Source organism: Scyliorhinus canicula, chromosome 18, assembly GCF_902713615.1.
Source record: "Scyliorhinus canicula chromosome 18, sScyCan1.1, whole genome shotgun sequence".
Classification (NCBI taxonomy): Eukaryota; Metazoa; Chordata; class Chondrichthyes; order Carcharhiniformes; family Scyliorhinidae; genus Scyliorhinus; species Scyliorhinus canicula.
In genome coordinates, this window is record NC_052163.1 from 85,011,695 (window position 1) to 85,028,818 (window position 17,124).

At 54.8% G+C, this 17,124-nt stretch overlaps 1 protein-coding gene across 2 annotated transcripts in view; it reads right to left on the bottom strand.

The window, feature by feature from the left end:
• ticam1 (toll-like receptor adaptor molecule 1) overlaps positions 1 to 17,124 on the bottom strand; it is a 60,440-nt gene that overhangs the window by 19,296 nt on the left and 24,020 nt on the right. The window contains exon 1 of one of the 2 annotated variants that reach the window (XM_038777655.1): positions 14,824 to 15,352. The exons of the other annotated variant lie outside the window; for it this stretch is intronic. The gene's annotated coding sequence lies outside the window, so the exon portion shown is untranslated. Of the gene's footprint in view, positions 1 to 14,823; positions 15,353 to 17,124 lie in introns of those variants that run through there. 2 annotated transcript variants of the gene reach the window in all.

The following is a 17,124-nucleotide window of genomic DNA, read 5'->3' on the forward strand; positions in this document are numbered from 1 at the left end:
CGTGTCTGCGTGAGCGAGAGTGCGTGTCTGCGTGAGCGAGAGTGCGTGTCTGTGTGAGCGAGAGACCGTGTCTGCGTGAGCGAGAGTGCGTGTCTGCGTGAGCGAAAGTGCGTGTCTGTGTGAGCGAGAGTGCGTGTCTGCGTGAGCGAGAGTGCGTGTCTGCGTGAGCGAGAGTGCGTGTCTGCGTGAGCGAGAGTGCGTGTCTGTGTGAGCGAGAGTGCGTGTCTGCGTGAGCGAGAGTGCGTGTCTGCGTGAGCGAGAGTGCGTGTCTGTGTGAGCGAGAGTGCGTGTCTGCGTGAGTGCGAATGCGTGTATGTGTGAGCGAGAGTGCGTGTCTGTGTGAGCGAGGGTGCGTGTATGTGTGAGCGAGAGTGCGTGTCTGTGTGAGCGAGAGTGCGAGTCTGTGTGAGCGAGAGTGCGTGTCTGTGTGAGCGAGAGTGCGCGTATGCGTGAGCGAGAGTGCGTGTCTGCGTGAGCGAGAGTGCGTGTCTGCGTGAGCGAGAGTGCGCGTATGCGTGAGCGAGAGTGCGTGTCTGTGTGAGCGAGAGTGCGTGTCTGTGTGAGCGAGAGTGCGTGTCTGCGTGAGCGAGTGTGCGTGTATGTGTGAGCGAGAGTGCGTGTCTGTGTGAGCGAGAGTGCGTGTATGTGTGAGCGAGAGTGCGCGTATGTGTGAGCGAGAGTGCGTGTCTGTGTGAGCGAGAGTGCGTGTATGTGTGAGCGAGAGTGCGCGTATGCGTGAGCGAGAGTGCGTGTATGTGTGAGCGAGAGTGCGTGTATGCGTGAGCGAGAGTGCGTGTCTGTGTGAGCGAGAGTGCGTGTATGTGTGAGCGAGAGTGCGTGTCTGTGTGAGCGAGAGTGCGTGTATGCATGAGCGAGAGTGCGCGTATGCGTAAGCGAGAGTGCGCGTATGCGTGAGCGAGAGTGCGTGTCTGCGTGAGCGAGAGTGCGCGTATGCGTGAGCGAGTGTGCGTGTCTGTGTGAGCGAGAGTGCGTGTCTGCGTGAGCGAGAGTGCGTGTCTGCGTGAGCGAGAGTGCGTGTCTGCGTGAGCGAGAGTGCGTGTCTGTGTGAGCGAGAGTGCGCGTATGCGTGAGCGAGAGTGCGTGTCTGTGTGAGCGAGAGTGCGTGTATGTGTGAGCGAGAGTGCGTGTATGTGTGAGCGAGGGTGCGTGTATGTGTGAGCGAGAGTGCGTGTCTGCGTGAGCGAGAGTGCGTGTCTGCGTGAGCGAGAGTGCGTGTCTGTGTGAGCGAGAGTGCGTGTATGTGTGAGCGAGAGTGCGTGTATGTGTGAGCGAGGGTGCGTGTATGTGTGAGCGAGAGTGCGTGTCTGCGTGAGCGAGAGTGCGTGTCTGCGTGAGCGAGAGTGCAAGTGTGAGCGCGAGTGCGTGTATGTGTGAGCGAGAGTGCGTGTATGTGTGAGCGAGAGTGCATGTCTGTGTGAGCGAGAGTGCGAGTGTGAGCGAGAGTGCGTGTCTGCGTGAGCGAGAGTGTGAGTGTGAGCGAGAGTGCGTGTCTGCGTGAGCGAGAGTGCGTGTCTGCGTGAACGAGAGTGCATTGTCTGCGTGAGCGAGAGTGCGTGTCTGCGTGAGCGAGAGTGCGTGTCTGCGTGAGCGAGAGTGCGTGTCTGCGTGAGCGAGAGTGCGTGTCTGCGTGAGCGAGAGTGCGTGTCTGCGTGAGCGAGAGTGCGTGTCTGTGTGAGCGAGAGTGCGAGTGTGTGTGAGCGAGAGTGCGTGTCTGTGTGAGCGAGAGTGCGTGTCTGTGTGAGCGAGAGTGCGTGTGTGTGTGAGCGAGAGTGCGTGTCTGTGTGAGCGAGATTGCGTGTCTGTGTGAGCGAGAGTGCGTGTCTGTGTGAGCGAGAGTGCGAGTGTGAGCGAGAGTGCGTGTCTGTGTGAGCGAGAGTGCGTGTCTGCGTGAGCGAGAGTGCGTGTCTGCGTGAGCGAGAGTGCGAGTGTGAGCGAGAGTGCGTGTCTGCGTGAGCGAGAGTGCGTGTATGTGTGAGCGAGAGTGCGTGTCTGTGTGAGCGAGAGTGCGTGTCTGTGTGAGCGAGAGTGCGCGTATGCGTGAGCGAGAGTGCGTGTCTGTGTGAGCGAGAGTGCGCGTATGCGTGAGCGAGTGTGCGTGTCTGCGTGAGCGAGAGTGCGTGTCTGCGTGAGCGAGAGTGCGTGTCTGCGTGAGCGAGAGTGCGTGTCTGCGTGAGCGAGAGTGCGTGTCTGCGTGAGCGAGAGTGCGTGTCTGCGTGAGCGAGAGTGCGTGTCTGCGTGAGCGAGAGTGCGTGTCTGCGTGAGCGAGAGTGCGCGTATGCGTGAGCGAGAGTGCGTGTCTGTGTGAGCGAGAGTGCGAGTGTGCGTGAGCGAGTGTGCGTGTCTGCGTGAGCGAGAGTGCGTGTCTGCGTGAGCGAGAGTGCGTGTCTGCGTGAGCGAGAGTGCGTGTCTGCGTGAGCGAGAGTGCGTGTCTGCTTGAGCGAGAGTGCGTGTATGTGTGAGCGAGAGTGCGTGTCTGCGTGAGCGAGAGTGCGTGTCTGCGTGAGCGAGAGTGCGTGTCTGCGTGAGCGAGAGTGCGTGTCTGCGTGAGCGAGAGTGCGTGTCTGCGTGAGCGAGAGTGCGTGTCTGTGTGAGCGAGAGTGCGCGTATGCGTGAGCGAGAGTGCGTGTCTGTGTGAGCGAGAGTGCGTGTATGTGTGAGCGAGAGTGCGTGTATGTGTGAGCGAGGGTGCGTGTATGTGTGAGCGAGAGTGCGTGTCTGCGTGAGCGAGAGTGCGTGTCTGCGTGAGCGAGAGTGCGTGTCTGTGTGAGCGAGAGTGCGTGTATTTGTGAGCGAGAGTGCGTGTATGTGTGAGCGAGGGTGCGTGTATGTGTGAGCGAGAGTGCGTGTCTGCGTGAGCGAGAGTGCGTGTCTGCGTGAGCGAGAGTGCAAGTGTGAGCGCGAGTGCGTGTATGTGTGAGCGAGAGTGCGTGTATGTGTGAGCGAGAGTGCGTGTCTGTGTGAGCGAGAGTGCATGTCTGTGTGAGCGAGAGTGCGAGTGTGAGCGAGAGTGCGTGTCTGCGTGAGCGAGAGTGTGAGTGTGAGCGAGAGTGCGTGTCTGCGTGAGCGAGAGTGCGTGTCTGCGTGAGCGAGAGTGCGTGTCTGCGTGAGCGAGAGTGCGTGTCTGCGTGAGCGAGAGTGCGTGTCTGCGTGAGCGAGAGTGCGTGTCTGCGTGAGCGAGAGTGCGTGTCTGTGTGAGCGAGAGTGCGAGTGTGTGTGAGCGAGAGTGCGTGTCTGTGTGAGCGAGAGTGCGTGTATGTGTGAGCGAGAGTGCGTGTGTGTGAGCGAGAGTGCGTGTCTGTGTGAGCGAGAGTGCGTGTCTGTGTGAGCGAGAGTGCGTGTCTGTGTGAGCGAGAGTGCGAGTGTGAGCGAGAGTGCGTGTCTGTGTGAGCGAGAGTGCGTGTCTGCGTGAGCGAGAGTGCGTGTCTGTGTGAGCGAGAGTGCGAGTGTGAGCGAGAGTGCGTGTCTGCGTGAGCGAGAGTGCGTGTATGTGTGAGCGAGAGTGCGTGTCTGTGTGAGCGAGAGTGCGTGTCTGTGTGAGCGAGAGTGCGCGTATGCGTGAGCGAGAGTGCGTGTCTGTGTGAGCGAGAGTGCGCGTATGCGTGAGCGAGTGTGCGTGTCTGCGTGAGCGAGAGTGCGTGTCTGCGTGAGCGAGAGTGCGTGTCTGCGTGAGCGAGAGTGCGTGTCTGCGTGAGCGAGAGTGCGTGTCTGCGTGAGCGAGAGTGCGTGTCTGCGTGAGCGAGAGTGCGTGTCTGCGTGAGCGAGAGTGCGTGTCTGCGTGAGCGAGAGTGCGTGTCTGCGTGAGCGAGAGTGCGTGTCTGCGTGAGCGAGAGTGCGTGTCTGCGTGAGCGAGAGTGCGTGTCTGCGTGAGCGAGAGTGCGTGTCTGCTTGAGCGAGAGTGCGTGTATGTGTGAGCGAGAGTGCGTGTCTGCGTGAGCGAGAGTGCGTGTCTGCGTGAGCGAGAGTGCGTGTCTGCGTGAGCGAGAGTGCGTGTATGCGTGAGCGAGAGTGCGAGTATGTGTGAGCGAGAGTGCGTGTCTGCGTGAGCGAGAGTGCGTGTATGTGTGAGCGAGAGTGCGTGTCTGCGTGAGCGAGAGTGCGTGCCTGTGTGAGCGAGAGTGCGAGTATGTGTGAGCGAGAGTGCGTGTCTGCGTGAGCGAGAGTGCGTGTATGTGTGAGCGAGAGTGCGTGTCTGCGTGAGCGAGAGTGCGTGTCTGTGTGAGCGAGAGTGCGTGTCTGTGTGAGCGAGAGTGCGTGTCTGTGTGAGCGAGAGTGCGTGAGCGAGAGTGCGTGTCTACGTGAGCGAGAGTGCGTGTCTGCGTGAGCGAGAGTGCGTGTCTGTGTGAGCGAGAGTGCGTGTCTGCGTGAGCGAGAGTGCGTGTCTGCGTGAGCGAGAGTGCGTGTCTGTGTGAGCGAGAGTGCGTGTCTGTGTGAGCGAGAGTGCGTGTCTGCGTGAGCGAGAGTGCGTGTCTGCGTGAGCGAGAGTGCGTGTATGCGTGAGCGAGAGTGCGTGTATGTGTGAGCGAGAGTGCGAGTATGTGTGAGCGAGAGTGCGTGTATGTGTGAGCGAGAGTGCGTGTATGCGTGAGCGAGAGTGCGTGTCTGCGTGAGCGAGAGTGCGTGTCTGTGTGAGCGAGAGTGCGAGTATGTGTGAGCGAGAGTGCGTGTCTGTGTGAGCGAGAGTGCGAGTATGTGTGAGCGAGAGTGCGTGTCTGTGTGAGCGAGAGTGCGTGTCTGTGTGAGCGAGAGTGCGTGTCTGTGTGAGCGAGAGTGCGTGTCTGCGTGAGCGAGAGTGCGTGTCTGTGTGAGTGAGAGTGCGTGTCTGCGTGAGCGAGAGTGCGTGTGTGTGTGAGCGAGAGTGCGTGTCTGTGTGAGCGAGAGTGCGTGTCTGTGTGAGCGAGAGTGCGTGAGCGAGAGTGCGTGTCTACGTGAGCGAGAGTGCGTGAGCGAGAGTGCGTGTCTACGTGAGCGAGAGTGCGTGTCTGTGTGAGCGAGATTGCGTGTCTGTGTGAGCGAGTGCGTGTCTGTGTGAGCGAGAGTGCGTGTCTGTGTGAGCGAGAGTGCGTGTCTGTGTGAGCGAGAGTGCGTGAGCGAGAGTGCGTGTCTGCGTGAGCGAGAGTGCGTGTCTGTGTGAGCGAGATTGCGTGTCTGTGTGAGCGAGTGCGTGTCTGTGTGAGCGAGAGTGCGTGTCTGTGTGAGCGAGAGTGCGTGAGCGAGAGTGCGTGAGCGAGAGTGCGTGTCTGCGTGAGCGAGAGTGCGTGTCTGTGTGAGCGAGATTGCGTGTCTGTGTGAGCGAGTGCGTGTCTGTGTGAGCGAGAGTGCGTGTCTGTGTGAGCGAGAGTGCGTGTCTGCGTGAGCGAGAGTGCGTGTCTGCGTGAGCGAGAGTGCGTGTCTGCGTGAGCGAGAGTGCGTGTCTGCGTGAGCGAGAGTGCGTGTATGCATGAGCGAGAGTGCGTGTATGTGTGAGCGAGAGCATGCGTGAGCGAGAGTGCGAGTCTGTGTGAGCGAGAGTGCGTGTCTGCGTGAGCGAGAGTGCGTCTGTGTGAGCGAGAGTGCGTGTCTGTGTGAGCGAGAGTGCGAGTATGTGTGAGCGAGAGTGCGTGTCTGCGTGAGCGAGAGTGCGTGTCTGTGTGAGCGAGAGTGCGCGTATGCGTGAGCGAGAGTGCGTGTCTGCGTGAGCGAGAGTGCGTGTATGTGTGAGCGAGAGTGCGTGTCTGTGTGAGCGAGAGTGCGTGTCTGTGTGAGCGAGAGTGCGTGTCTGCGTGAGCGAGAGTGCGTGTATGTGTGAGCGAGAGTGCCTGTCTGTGTGAGCGAGAGTGCGTGTATGTGTGAGCGAGAGTGCGTGTCTGTGTGAGCGAGAGTGCCTGTCTGTGTGAGCGTGAGTTCCTGTCTGTGTGAGCGAGAGTGCGTGTCTGTGTGAGCGAGAGTGCGTGTCTGTGTGAGCGAGAGTGCGTGTCTGCGTGAGCGAGAGTGCTTGTCTGTGTGAGCGAGAGTGCGTGTCTGTGTGAGCGAGAGTGCGTGTCTGTGTGAGCGAGAGTGCGTGTCTGCGTGAGCGAGAGTGCGAGTATGTGTGAGCGAGTGCGTGTCTGCGTGAGCGAGAGTGCGTGTCTGTGTGAGCGAGAGTGCGTGTATGTGTGAGCGAGAGTGCGTGTCTGCGTGAGCGAGAGTGCGTGTCTGTGTGAGCGAGAGTGCGAGTATGTGTGAGCGAGAGTGCGTGTCTGCGTGAGCGAGAGTGCGTGTCTGTGTGAGCGAGAGTGCGTGTCTGTGTGAGCGAGAGTGCTGGTCTGTGTGAGCGAGAGTGCGTGAGCGAGAGTGCGTGTCTACGTGAGCGAGAGTGCGTGTCTGCGTGAGCGAGAGTGCGTGTCTGTGTGAGCGAGAGTGCGTGTCTGCGTGAGCGAGAGTGCGTGTCTGCGTGAGCGAGAGTGCGTGTCTGTGTGAGCGAGAGTGCGTGTCTGTGTGAGCGAGAGTGCGTGTCTGCGTGAGCGAGAGTGCGTTTTTGCGTGAGCGAGAGTGCGTGTATGCGTGAGCTGTTTGTGTATGTGAGCGTGTGTGTGAGGTAGCTGTGTGTGCAGTGAGCGTGTGTGGCAAGTGTGTGTGAGTCGAAGAGCGTGTGTTTGTGAGCAAGTGTGTGTGGTGAGCAAGATGCGTGATGTGTGAGCAAGAGCTGTGTGTGAGCAAGAGCGTGTGTGTGAGCAAGATGTGTGTGAGTGAGCATGGTGTGTGTTGAGCAGAGCATGTGTGTGAGCAAGAGGGTGTGATGATGCCGTGTGTGACAAGAGCTGTGTGTGAGCAAGAGCGTGTGTGTAGTGAGCATGGGGTGCGTGAGCGTGTGTGTCAGTCAGCGTGTGTGATAGAGAGCTGTGTGTAGCAAGAGTGTGTGTCACCAAGATCGTCGTGTGTGTGAGCAAGTGAGCATGTGTGTAGTGAGCAAGAGTCATGTGTGTGTGATGCAAGAGCGTGTGTGGTGATGCGAGCAAGAGGTGTGTGTGTGAGCAGATCGTGGGTGTGTGGAGCAAGAGCGTGTGTGTGTGAGCAAGATCGTGTGTGTGTGAGCAAGATCGTGTGTGTGTGAGCAAGAGCGTGTGTGTGTGAGCAAGAGCGTGTGGTGTGAGCAAGAGCGTGTGTGTGTGAGCAAGATCGTGTGTGTGTGAGCAAGATCGTGTGTGTGTGAGCAGAGCGCTGTGTGTGTGAGCAAGAGCGGTGTGTGTGTGAGCAGGCAAGAGCGTGTGTGTGTGAGCAAAGAGCGTGTGTTGAGCAAGAGCGGTGTGTGTGAGCAAGAGCGTGTGTGTGTGAGCAAGAGCGTGTGTGAAGCGAGCAAGAGCGCGTAGTGTGAGCAAGAGCACGGATGTGTGAGCAGAGCACGGATGTGTTGAGCAAGAGCACGGATGTGTGCGCAAGAGCGTGTGTGTGTGAGCAAGAGCGTGTGTGAGTGAGCAAGATCGTGTGTGTGTGAGCAGAGCGTGTGTGTGAGAGCAAGAGCATGTGTGTGAGCAAGAGCATGTGTGAGAGCAGAGCGTGTGTGTGTGAGCAAGAGCGTGTGTGTGTGAGCAAGATCGTGTGTGTGTGAGCAAGATCGTGTGTGTGAGCAAAAGCGTGTGTGTGTGAGCAAGAGCGTGTGTGTGTGAGCAAGAGCGTGTGGGTGTGAGCAAGATCGTGTGTGTGTGAGCAGATCGTGTGGTGTGTGAGCAAGATCGTGTGTGTGTGTGAGCAAGATCGTGTGTGTGTGAGCAAGAGCGTGTGTGTGTGAGCAAGAGCGTGTGTGTGTGAGCGAGCAAGAGCGTGTGTGTGTGAGCAAGAGCGTGTGTTGTGAGCAAGAGCGTGTTGTGTGAGCAAGAGCGTGTGTGTGTGAGCAAGAGCGTGTGTGGAGCGAGCAAGAGCGCGTATGTGTGGAGCAGAGCACGGATGTGTGAGCAAGGCACGGATGTGTGAGCAAGAGCGTGTGTGTGAGCAAGAGCATGTGTGTGTGAGCAAGAGCGTGTGTATGAGCAAGAGCGTGTGTGTGTATGTGAGCGTGTGTGTGTATGTGAGCGTGTGTGTGTTTGTGAGCGTGTGTGTGTTTGTGAGCGTGTGTGTGTATGTGAGCGTGTGTGTGTATGTGAGCGTGTGTGTGTATGTGAGCGTGTGTGTGTATGTGAGCGTGTGTGTATGTATGTGAGCGTGTGTGTGTATGTGAGCGTGTGTGTGTATATGAGCGTGTGTGTGTATGTGAGCGTGTGTGTGTATGTGAGCGTGTGTGTGTATGTGAGCGTGTGTGTGTATGTGAGCGTGTGTGTATGTATGTGAGCGTGTGTGTATGTATGTGAGCGTGTGTATGTGAGCCTGTGTGTATGTGAGCGTGTATGTGTGGGCAAGAGCGTGTGTGAGCAAGAGCATGTGTGTGTGAGCAAGAGCATGTGTGTGTGAGCAAGAGTGTGTGTGAGCGAGCAAGAGCGTGTGTGTGTGAGCAAGAGCGTGTGTGTGTGAGCAAGAGCGTGTGTGTGAGCAAGAGCGTGTGTGTGAGCAAGATCGTGTGTGTGAGCAAGAGCATGTGTGTGAGCAAGAGCGTGTGTGTGAGCAAGAGCGTGTGTGTGAGCAAGAGCGTTTGTGTGATCAAGAGCGTTTGTGTGATCAAGAGCGTGTGTGTGTGAGCAAGAGCGTGTGTGAGTGAGCAAGAGTGTGTGTGAGCGAGCAAGAGCGTGTGTGTGAGCAAGAGCGTGTGTGTGAGCAAGAGCATGTGTGTGAGCAAGATCGTTTTAGTGTGAGCAAGAGCGTGTGTGTGATCAAGAGCGTGTGTGTGTGAGCAAGAGCGTGTGTGTGAGCAAGAGCGTGTGTGTGAGCAAGAGCGTGTGTGAGCGAGCAAGAGCGCGTATGTGTGAGCAAGAGCACGGATGTGTGAGCAAGAGCACGGATGTGTGAGCAAGAGCGTGTGTGTGTGAGCATGTGTGTGTGAGCAAGTGTGTGTGAGCAAGAGCGTGTGTGTGTGAGCAAGAGCGTGTGTGTGAGCAAGAGCATGTGTGTGTGAGCAAGAGCGTGTGTATGAGCAAGAGCATGTGTGTGTGAGCAAGAGCGTGTGTGTGTATGTGAGCGTGTGTGTGTTTGTGAGCGTGTGTGTGTTTGTGAGCGTGTGTGTGTATGTGAGCGTGTGTGTGTATGTGAGCGTGTGTGTGTATGTGAGCGTATGTGAGCGTGTGTGTATGTGAGCGTGTGTGTATGTGAGCGTGTGTGTGTATGTGAGCGTGTGTGTGTATGTGAGCGTGTGTGTGTATGTGAGCGTGTGTGTGTATGTGAGCGTGTGTGTGTATGTGAGCGTGTGTGTGTATGTGAGCGTGTGTGTGTATGTGAGCGTGTGTGTGTATGTGAGCATGTGTGTATGTATGTGAGCATGTGTGTATGTATGTGAGCGTGTGTATGTGAGCGTGTGTGTATGTGAGCGTGTATGTGTGGGCAAGAGCGTGTGTGAGCAAGCATGTGTGAGCAAGAGCATGTGTGTGTGAGCAAGAGTGTGTGTGAGCGAGCAAGAGCGTGTGTGTGTGAGCAAGAGCGTGTGTGAGCAAGAGCGTGTGTGTGTGAGCAAGAGTGTGTGTGAGCGAGCAAGAGCGTGTGTGTGTGAGCAAGAGCGTGGGTGAGCAAGAGCATGTGTGTGTGAGCAAGTGTGTGTGAGCGAGCACGAGCGTGTGTGTGAGCAAGAGCGTGTGTGTGTGAGCAAGAGCGTGTGTGTGTGAGCAAGAGCGTATGTGTGAGCAAGAGTGTGTGTGAGCAAGAGCGTGTGTGTGAGCAAGAGCGTGTGTGAGCGAGCAAGAGCGCGTATGTGTGAGCAAGAGCACGGATGTGTGAGCAAGAGCACGGATGTGTGAGCAAGAGCACGGATGTGTGAGCAAGAGTGCGGATGTGTGAGCAAGAGCGTGTGTGTGAGCAAGAGCATGTGTTGTGGAGCAAGAGCATGTGTGTGTGAGCAAGAGCTTGTGTGAGCAAGAGCTTGTGTGAGCAAGAGCGTGTGTGTGTGAGCAAGAGCATGTGTGTGAGCAAGAGCGTGTGTGTGTGAGCAAGAGCATGTGTGTGAGCAAGAGCGCGTGTGTGTGAGCAAGAGCTTGTGTGAGCAAGAGCGTGTGTGTGTGAGCAAGAGCGTGTGTGTGAGCAAGAGCGTGTGTGTGGAGCAAAAGCGTGTGTGTGGAGCAAAAGCATGTGCGTGAGCGAGCAAGAGCGTGTGTGTGAGCATGAGCATGTGAGCAAGAGCGTGTGTGGAGCAAAAGCGTGTGTGTGAGAGCAAGAGCATGTGTGTGTGAGAGCAAGAGCATGTGTGTGTGATCAAGAGCGCGTGTGTGTGAGCATGAGCGTGTGTGTGAGCAAGAGCGCGTGTGTGTGAGAGCAAGAGCATGTGTGTGTGTGAGCAAGAGCATGTGTGTGTGAGCAAGAGCATGTGTGTGTGAGCAAGAGCGTGTGTATGAGCAAGAGCGTGTGTATGAGCAAGAGCGTGTGTGTGTATGTGAGCGTGGTGGTGTGAGCGTGTGTGGTTGTGAGCGTGTGTGTGTATGTGAGCGTGTGTGTGTATGTGAGCGTGTGTGTGTATGTGAGCGTGTGTGTGTATGTGAGCGTGTGTGTGTATGTGAGCGTGTGTGTGTATATGAGCGTGTGTTTATGTATGTGAGCATGTGTGTATGTATGTGAGCGTGTGTGTTTATGTGAGCGTGTGTGTGTGTATGTGAGCGTGTGTGTGTATGTGAGCGTGTGTGTGTATGTGAGCGTGTGTGTGTATGTGAGCGTGTGTGTGTATGTGAGCGTGTGTGTGTATGTGAGCGTGTGTGTATGTATGTGAGCGTGTGTGTATGTATGTGAGCGTGTGTGTATGAATGTGAGCGTGTGTATGAGCGTGTGTGTATGTGAGCGTGTATGTGTGGGCAAGAGCGTGTGTGAGCAAGCATGTGTGAGCAAGAGCATGTGTGTGTGAGCAAGAGCGTGTGTGTGAGCAAGCATGTGTGAGCAAGAGCATGTGTGTGTGAGCAAGAGTGTGTGTGAGCGAGCAAGAGCGTGTGTGTGTGAGCAAGAGCGTGTGTGTGTGAGCAAGAGCGTGTGTGAGCAAGAGCGTGTGTGTGTGAGCAAGAGCGAGTATGTGTGAGCAAGAGCACGTATGTGTGAGCAAGAGCGTGTGTGTGTGAGCAAGAGCGAGTATGTGTGAGCAAGAGCACGTATGTGTGAGCAAGAGCGTGTGTGAGCGAGCAAGAGCGCGTATGTGTGAGCAAGAGCACGGATGTGTGAGCAAGAGCACGGATGTGTGAGCAAGAGCGTGTGTGTGTGAGCATGTGTGTGTGAGCAAGTGTGTGTGAGCAAGAGCGTGTGTGTGTGAGCAAGAGCGTGTGTGTGAGCAAGAGCATGTGTGTGTGAGCAAGAGCGTGTGTATGAGCAAGAGCATGTGTGTGTGAGCAAGAGCGTGTGTGTGTATGTGAGCGTGTGTGTGTTTGTGAGCGTGTGTGTGTTTGTGAGCGTGTGTGTGTATGTGAGCATGTGTGTGTATGTGAGCGTGTGTGTGTATGTGAGCGTATGTGAGCGTGTGTGTATGTATGTGAGCGTGTGTGTATGTATGTGAGCGTGTGTGTGTATGTGAGCGTGTGTGTGTATGTGAGCGTGTGTGTATGTGAGCGTGTGTGTATGTGAGCGTGTGTGTGTATGTGAGCGTGTGTGTGTATGTGAGCGTGTGTGTGTATGTGAGCGTGTGTGTGTATGTGAGCGTGTGTGTGTATGTGAGCGTGTGTGTGTATGTGAGCATGTGTGTATGTATGTGAGCATGTGTGTATGTATGTGAGCGTGTGTATGTGAGCGTGTGTGTATGTGAGCGTGTATGTGTGGGCAAGAGCGTGTGTGAGCAAGCATGTGTGAGCAAGAGCATGTGTGTGTGAGCAAGAGTGTGTGTGAGCGAGCAAGAGCGTGTGTGTGTGAGCAAGAGCGTGTGTGAGCAAGAGCGTGTGTGTGTGAGCAAGAGTGTGTGTGAGCGAGCAAGAGCGTGTGTGTGTGAGCAAGAGCGTGGGTGAGCAAGAGCATGTGTGTGTGAGCAAGTGTGTGTGAGCGAGCAAGAGCGTGTGTGTGAGCAAGAGCGTGTGTGTGTGAGCAAGAGCGTGTGTGTGTGAGCAAGAGCGTATGTGTGAGCAAGAGTGTGTGTGAGCAAGAGCGTGTGTGTGAGCAAGAGCGTGTGTGAGCGAGCAAGAGCGCGTATGTGTGAGCAAGAGCACGGATGTGTGAGCAAGAGCACGGATGTGTGAGCAAGAGCACGGATGTGTGAGCAAGAGTGCGGATGTGTGAGCAAGAGCGTGTGTGTGAGCAAGAGCATGTGTGTGTGAGCAAGAGCATGTGTGTGTGAGCAAGAGCTTGTGTGAGCAAGAGCTTGTGTGAGCAAGAGCGTGTGTGTGTGAGCAAGAGCATGTGTGTGAGCAAGAGCGTGTGTGTGTGAGCAAGAGCATGTGTGTGAGCAAGAGCGCGTGTGTGTGAGCAAGAGCTTGTGTGAGCAAGAGCGTGTGTGTGTGAGCAAGAGCGTGTGTGTGAGCAAGAGCGTGTGTGTGGAGCAAAAGCGTGTGTGTGGAGCAAAAGCATGTGCGTGAGCGAGCAAGAGCGTGTGTGTGAGCATGAGCATGTGAGCAAGAGCGTGTGTGGAGCAAAAGCGTGTGTGTGAGAGCAAGAGCATGTGTGTGTGAGAGCAAGAGCATGTGTGTGTGATCAAGAGCGCGTGTGTGTGAGCATGAGCGTGTGTGTGAGCAAGAGCGCGTGTGTGTGAGAGCAAGAGCATGTGTGTGTGTGAGCAAGAGCATGTGTGTGTGAGCAAGAGCATGTGTGTGTGAGCAAGAGCGTGTGTATGAGCAAGAGCGTGTGTATGAGCAAGAGCGTGTGTGTGTATGTGAGCGTGTGTGTGTGAGCGTGTGTGTGTTTGTGAGCGTGTGTGTGTATGTGAGCGTGTGTGTGTATGTGAGCGTGTGTGTGTATGTGAGCGTGTGTGTGTATGTGAGCGTGTGTGTGTATGTGAGCGTGTGTGTGTATATGAGCGTGTGTTTATGTATGTGAGCATGTGTGTATGTATGTGAGCGTGTGTGTTTATGTGAGCGTGTGTGTGTGTATGTGAGCGTGTGTGTGTATGTGAGCGTGTGTGTGTATGTGAGCGTGTGTGTGTATGTGAGCGTGTGTGTGTATGTGAGCGTGTGTGTATGTATGTGAGCGTGTGTGTATGTATGTGAGCGTGTGTGTATGAATGTGAGCGTGTGTATGAGCGTGTGTGTATGTGAGCGTGTATGTGTGGGCAAGAGCGTGTGTGAGCAAGCATGTGTGAGCAAGAGCATGTGTGTGTGAGCAAGAGCGTGTGTGTGAGCAAGCATGTGTGAGCAAGAGCATGTGTGTGTGAGCAAGAGTGTGTGTGAGCGAGCAAGAGCGTGTGTGTGTGAGCAAGAGCGTGTGTGTGTGAGCAAGAGCGTGTGTGAGCAAGAGCGTGTGTGTGTGAGCAAGAGCGAGTATGTGTGAGCAAGAGCACGTATGTGTGAGCAAGAGCGTGTGTGTGAGCAAGAGCATGTGTGTGTGAGCAAGAGCGTGTGTGTGTGAGCAAGAGCATGTGTGTGAGCAAGATCGTGTGTGTGTGAGCAAGAGCGTGTGTGTGAGCAAGAGCGTGTGTGTGATCAAGAGCGTGTGTGTGTGATCAAGAGCGTGTGTGTGTGAGCAAGAGCGTGTGTGTGAGCAAGAGCGTGTGTGAGCGAGCAAGAGCGTGTGTGAGCGAGCAAGAGCGCGTATGTGTGAGCAAGAGCGTGTGTGTGAGCAAGAGCGTGTGTGTGTGAGCAAGAGCATGTGTGTGAGCAAGAGCGCGTGTGTGTGAGCAAGAGCTTGTGTGAGCAAGAGCTTGTGTGAGCAAGAGCTTGTGTGAGCAAGAGCGTGTGTGTGAGCGAGCAAGACCGCATGTGTGAGCGAGCAAGAGCGTGTGTGTGAGCAAGAGCGTGTGTGTGGAGCAAAAGCGTGTGTGTGGAGCAAAAGCATGTGCGTGAGCGAGCAAGAGCGTGTGTGTGAGCATGAGCATGTGAGCAAGAGCGTGTGTGGAGCAAAAGCGTGTGTGTGTGAGAGCAAGAGCGTGTGTGTGTGAGAGCAAGAGCGTGTGTGTGTGAGAGCAAGAGCATGTGTGTGTGAGAGCAAGAGCGCGTGTGTGTGAGAGCAAGAGCGTGTGTGTGTGAGAGCAAGAGCATGTGTGTGTGAGAGCAAGAGCGTGTGTGTGTGAGAGCAAGAGCGTGTGTGTGAGAGCAAGAGCGTGTGTGTGTGAGAGCAAGAGCATGTGTGTGTGAGAGCAAGAGCGCGTGTGTGTGAGCAAGAGCATGTGTGTGTGAGCAAGAGCATGTGTGTGTGTGAGCAACAGCAAGATTGTGGTGTATGTGAGAGTGTGTGTACGTATGTGTGAGCAAGTGGGGCAGCACGGTGGCCTTGTGGTTAGCACTGTTGCCTCACGGCGCTGAGGTCCCAGGTTCGATCCCGGCTCTGGGTCACTGTCCGTGTGGAGTTTGCACGTTCTCCCCGTGTCTGCGTGGGTTTCGCCCCCACAACCCAAAAATGTGCAGAGTAGGTGGATTGGCCACACTAAATTTCCCCTTAATTGGAAAAAATAATTGGGTAATCTAAATTTATAAAAAAAAAAAAAAAAAAATGTGTGAGCAAGTGTGTGTGAGCAAGAGTTCTCTCCCAAGAGTAAAAGTCACAAGCTGTAAACGGCGGCTCTGCCTGACGCAGAGCTACCACTGGGCAGCGTTCGAGTACTTGCTGAGCACGACCGCGGAGGTGGTCCACGTGCCTATTCGTATCCTTTTCTTGTATACGTACCGAATATGAGACACTTCCTGATCACTTCACCACTATCTCTGGGATCCATAATGTGTTGTCAGCAAAGTTCATAGACCATGTCACTCTGACAGCCCAGGGTCGCCTTGTGTCGGACTGCTCCTGTCAGTCGCGGATCTTTTTCCCAATGTTGGGAAGGACAAGGCTCAATTGCGTGCGCAGCCTATGGTCCATTAGCAACTCCGAGGCTGCTACTCCAATAGTGGCGTGCAGTGTGGTGGGGTAGCAGAATAAGAATCGGGCCAGAAGGAACTCCGGAGAACCGGAGGTCTGATTCCGCATCCCTAATTTAAAAGTCTGTACCGCCCGCTCGGCTCACCCGTTGGAGAACGGGTGATAAAGTGCGGTCCTTTGTAGCGGACACCGTTCATTTTCAGGAAATCCCCAAATTACACACTAGCGAATGCCAAGCTGTTGTCTGACACCAAAACCTCGGGACGTCCGTGGATACGAAAATGTGGCGGAGCTTCTCAATTGTGGCTCGCGACATCATCATGGTCATGCAATGGACGTCCATCCACTTAGAGTGGGCATCCACAATAAGTAAAAAACATTGCTCCCTGGAAAGATCCCGCAAAATCTACATGGAGGCGGGACCACGGTCGTCTCGGCCAATCCCATCCTTGACACCAGTGTAAAGTACCAGGCGACCGATCACAAGGAAGCAATGGCGGATAAGAAAAATACAACATTTATTCACCTACAAAATACACTTCTACTCCCTGAAGTGTCTCCCGTGTCTGGCCCACACTAATTTATGTCTCAAGCTCGCCTCGGTTAAGGGTGTAGCTCCGCTCCCTCATCTGGGGAGATCATTCTCAGGTGAGACCATGGGGAACATGGTGGTGCTGATCCCATGGCCTTGGGATGGGCTACAACACAGAGACAAGAGTGTAACTGACTGAGCCAAGCCCAATTATACATTATCCATGCATCACCAATCATCTCTGGACAAAGACTTGGGAATTCTAAACTGCTCCTAGACATCCATTAATACCTATGCCAGAGTAATCAGCCCCAACCTTTAATCCCTAAAGCAAAATTCCTGGGTCTTTGCATCTCTGGTCCCCTGAACATCTCCTGATAGTAAGGTGAAGAGATAAGGCCGACACAGGTAAACTTTTCCCACTGATCAGCGAGTCTAGGACTAGGGAATGTCGTCTGAAAATTTGAACGAGACCACTGGGGACTGAAGTTAAAAAACACTTTGCAATGTAATTCTCTTCTGGAAAGGGCAGCTACTGGGCCAATTGTTAATTTTAAATATGATATTGGTGTTATTCAAAGTTACTGGTAAATGTTGGGCTGAGGTGTGAATATGGAGTTAGTTCACTGATGAACCGAGATCTCATTGAACAGTGGAATAGGTGCAAAGGACTGAGTGGCCTACTCCTGTCCTTATCTGTTCCTGACACAAGAGTTGAGATCAAGAATTAAGTGTTGAGGGATTAATAATCTAGATCCACCTCGAGACAATCTGATATATACGATATCATATCTAAGGACTGGAATATAATGTACCTCTTGATACTGTAGAAGTTACGTGGGATAATGGCACTAAATCTGTACACCTTCTGGTACCAGTAAACCTAGGGAGACAGTTGCACAGCGATATGTCACTGGAATAGTAATCTGTGGACATGGGTTCAAATCCCCACCACGCCATCTCCTAGTCTCAGTATCATCAATTGGAAAAACCCATCTCGTTCACTAATGTTCTTTAAGGGAGGAAATCTGCCTCCCTTACTTTGTCTGGCTTTCACGTGACTCCAGATCTAAGGCAATGTGGTTGACTCTAGCAAGCCATTTGGTTCTGGGGTAATTAGGGATGGGCATTGCTGGGGCTTCCGGTTGCGGTGATGACATGCTAAGCCGCACATTTGGGAGCTCCCGATTTTAACGGACTTTTGGGCTCTATTTAGAGCCCCAAACGGCGCTTCTTTGACGTTTCCCGGTGGGGGAAGGTGTTGGGAGAAACATTCTCCGCAATTTATGTTTCAAAATCGAAGTGGAGCAAGGAGAAAAACGGCAGCAGCTCCCCAGAAAAAACGGGGGAAGGAATCCAAAATGGCGGCCAATGGAATCCAAAGTGGGCGCAGGAGCAGCAAGCTGCTCTCCTGCGCTGTTTTGCGGAGCTGAAGGCTGAGCTCACTGAAGGAAACAACCAGCAAGCTGATGGAGACCCAGACGACCCAGGGTGCTGCCATCCAGGAGTTGCAGCAGCAGGCCGCTGAACGAGAGGAGGAGGCCGTGGTCCTCGTGGGTAAGGTGGAGGTGCACGAG